The sequence below is a fragment of the Rattus norvegicus genome, chromosome 1 (assembly GCF_021556685.1).
Source record: "Rattus norvegicus strain SHRSP/BbbUtx chromosome 1, alternate assembly SHRSP_T2T, whole genome shotgun sequence".
Lineage (NCBI taxonomy): Eukaryota > Metazoa > Chordata > Mammalia > Rodentia > Muridae > Rattus > Rattus norvegicus.
In genome coordinates this window covers 14,887,807-14,891,366 of record NC_141534.1, presented here as the reverse complement: position 1 = coordinate 14,891,366, position 3,560 = coordinate 14,887,807, and the positions used below count along the sequence as shown (strand labels likewise).

The following is a 3,560-nucleotide window of genomic DNA, read 5'->3' as shown; positions in this document are numbered from 1 at the left end:
CTTGGGTTCTATAAGAGAGCAAGCTGAGCAAACCAGGGGAAGCAAGCCAGTAAGTAACATCCCTCCATGGCCTCTGCATCAGCTCATGACCTGCTTGAGTTCCAGTCCTGACTTCCTTTGGTGATGAACAGCAATGTGGAAGTGTAAGCTGAATAAACCCTTTCCTCTCCAACTTGCTTCTTGGTCATGATGTTTGTTCAGGAATAGAAATCCTGAGTAAGACAAATTGGTACCAGGAGTTGGGTATTCTTGTGACAACCTGACTATGTTTTGGGGAGGACTGTGAAAGGACTTTGGAACTTTGAGCTAGAAGAGCTATTAGGATGTTAAGAGTTCCTAATATTCTGTAGGTGCTTGGAAGATAATGTTGAGAGCAGTGGAGAAGATGGAGGCCTGGCTTGTGAAATTTCAGAGGGAAGATTAAAGACTCATATCAGGGCCATTGCCGTTTTGATTGTGAAGATTCTGTGGCTGAAGACTCAGCTGTGATTAACAAGATACCAGGACTGCTAAAGCAAAGCCTTTGCATTACTGGACTATTGATGCTGGTCAGCTGGAGCTAAGAAATGAGTGGTGATTAAGAAGAGACCAGCATCATTGAAGAAAACTCTTCTGGGAAGCATTTTCTGAGAGCACAAAGAGGCTGTGTTCCAGAGATAGCCAAGGTTGTACCTTGTGCTGTGGCTGAACTTGGTAATGTGTAAGAGTCACCCAGGTGGTACTGGTTTTGAAGGCATGAAGGGGTCATGAAAAGCAGCTGAGGCAGGGCACTGTGAGAGGCCATTGAAGGGCATTAGGTGAAGATACAGCCTCAGTTGCAATTAATGAACCAGGATTAAAGGGATTATGCAAAGGAGCTGAGGCTTGGCACCATGAAGAGAACCTATGAGAGGCTATTGGTGAAGCCTAGTTTCAGTGGAAGACAGCAGTGGTTTGGAGATGCCAGTATGATGAGATGGCCACCAAGAACAGCAGAAGCAGTGGAGTAGAGGCATCTGGAGCCTAGAAGACAAGATGTGTGCCACAAAGGGCAGTAATGGTAAAGTGTTTTTGCATACGTGTTCTTCTAGAGTTACATTTTAGTCTTTGGACCCTGACTAGAGAAAGTTTACACCCTAGACATGAGAGAGAATGAATGAGTTTGGGAAAAACAGTCCTCCCGGACTCTCCACGGATGCTTTGGAGAAAGAGAAGAAAACTTTTTCAGAGCTCTCCTAGGGACAGAAGGAAGGCAAAAGATGTCCTACTTCTCTGCTGGCTCCTATTAGAGAAATGCTTATTTCTGGTTCTGAGTTCCATAGGTAGGATATCTGGGTCCCTTCACTGGGCCACCATCGAGTTTTTTCCCTCTATGGCTATTGTGTGTCCTGGTGCACCAAACTGTCCATGTCTGTCAGTTTACAGAATGGTCATTCTTTCTTAATGCGAATAACCCATGTGTGTGTGTGTGTGTGTGTGTGTGTGTGTGTGTGTGTGTGTGTGTGTTTGGAAGATAATTTTGTAATTATATTTATGTACAGAAAACTTAGTGTACATTTAACCCAGTTTAGTGACGAGTTCTTTAGCCTTTGCCTTTTCCAGCTTGGCAATGCAAGCCACAGACTTAGGACCCAGGACATTACCTCCCCAGTGGCGGCAGATCTCGTCATATCTGTCATTATAATTGGTCCTAATAGCTTCCACCAGCTTAGCCAGAGCACCCCTGTCTTCCAAGTTAACCTGGGTGAAGGCAGCAGTGGTGCATGTCTTCCTGTGGACCAGGTGCCCCAGCCTGGCCTTTCCCTTGATGATGCAGTAGGGCACCCCCATCTTTCGACAAAGGGCAGGCAGGAAAACCACCAGCTCAATGGGGTCTACATCATGGGTAGTCACCACCAGCTGAGCCTTCTTGTTCTCCACCAAGGTGGTGATTGTATTGACCCCCTACTCGGAGGACAGTGGTCTCTTAGTTGGGACGTCCCCTTTGCCAGCAACTTTCTTCTTAGCGCGGGCCAGCAGCCTTTGCTTCTTCTCCTGCTTTGTCTCTGGCCTGTACTTGTGGGCAAGCTTAAGCAGCTGTCTGCCTGTCCAGGGCCTGGGTGAACTGGTTGATGGCAGGAGGTACTTTGAGCTGCTTATAGAGGTTGGCTCTTTGCCACTGCAGCCTGGTGTAGCAGGGCCACATGATGAAGCATATGAGATCTCTTTTGGGCTGGATGTCCTGCCCAATGCCGAAGTTCTTGGGCCTTCTCTCAAACGAAGGATTGACCACCTTTTTGGCCTCTTGTTTCTTGACCATGGCGGGGGCTGGAGCCACCTTCTTCCCCTTGGCCTTCTTTCCTTTGGGCATCTTGCTAGGCTAGGAGGAGAGAGCATGTGTGTGTGTTTTAATCCTGCAGGCTTATGCTCGGTTCTCGGTGCCGTGTCTGTGTGGGCATCAGCAGGGCAGAGCTGGAGAAGTGACCCAAGCCCTTGGAGGAGCCCAGAAGGTCATGAGTGGATCCCAGACATTGGACGGTTAGAGTTGGATTCCATTTTTGTTTGTGGCTGTGTCCTGATAGTTTCTCCTCTTGAAGGAAGAAAGTATTTTAGTGGAGCCCACAGTTAAGAGACTTTGAATTGAAAAAAGACTTTGAATTTTAAAAGAGATTGGATATTTTAAAGGGATTGAAAATTTAACATGTAAGAATTTGTAAAGACTAGGGGACTTTTAAAGTTATTTAAACCTTGTGGATGAATTAGAAAGTAAGGGTTGAGGGTTAATAGTGATCTGTTTGTGTGTCAAGTTGACAAGGGGTCAGTTGTACTGGCTTTTTTTTGTGTGTCAACTTGACACAAGCTGAAGTTACCACAGAACTAGGAGCCTCAGTTGAGGAAAGGCCTCCATGAGATCCAGCTATAAGGCATTTTCTCAATTAGCGATCAAGAAGGGAGGACCCAGCCCATTGTGGGTGGTGCAGTCCCTGGGCTGGTGGTCTTGGGTTCCATAAGAGAGCAAGCTGAGCAAGGCAGGGGAAGCAAGCCAGTAAGAAACATCCCTCCATGGCCTCTGCATCAGCTCCTGCTTCCTGACCTGCTTGAGTTCCAGTCCTGACTTCCTTTGGTGATGAACAGCAATGTGGAAGTGTAAGCTGAATAAACCCTTTCCTCCCCAACATGCTTCTTGGTCATGATGTTTGTGCAGGAATAGAAACCCTGACTAAGACACTCATCTACTTACATAATACTGTATGAACATATGAAATGTCTCTAGGGATTATTCATTTATTCTAGATTAACTATTTTGTTGATATAATTATTCTAGCAAGCCTACAACTATTTTAGGAGAAAAATCCATAGACAAGTAGCTTAATATGAGGAAAGCGAAGAACCACAACGTCCTGGCATCTGAATTACCGAGGCTTTGAAAGTATCAAGGGAAAATTAATTCATTGCACAAGGAAAATTCTGTAAGTATCAGCAGTTTTTCTAGGAGAAATCTTTCAGGTCAGGAGAGAGTGGAAGGAAGGATGTGAGGGGAAAAAAAAATCTGTAGGCAACAGTATTCCACCACATAAGGCTGTCCTTTCAGAATGATTAAA

General features: G+C 45.6%; 1 pseudogene; it reads right to left on the bottom strand.

Annotated features, from left to right (window-relative positions):
- Positions 1-1,549: 1,549 nt before the first annotated feature.
- Positions 1,550-2,354, bottom strand: LOC108348769 (60S ribosomal protein L7a pseudogene; annotated as a pseudogene).
- Positions 2,355-3,560: the final 1,206 nt, after the last annotated feature.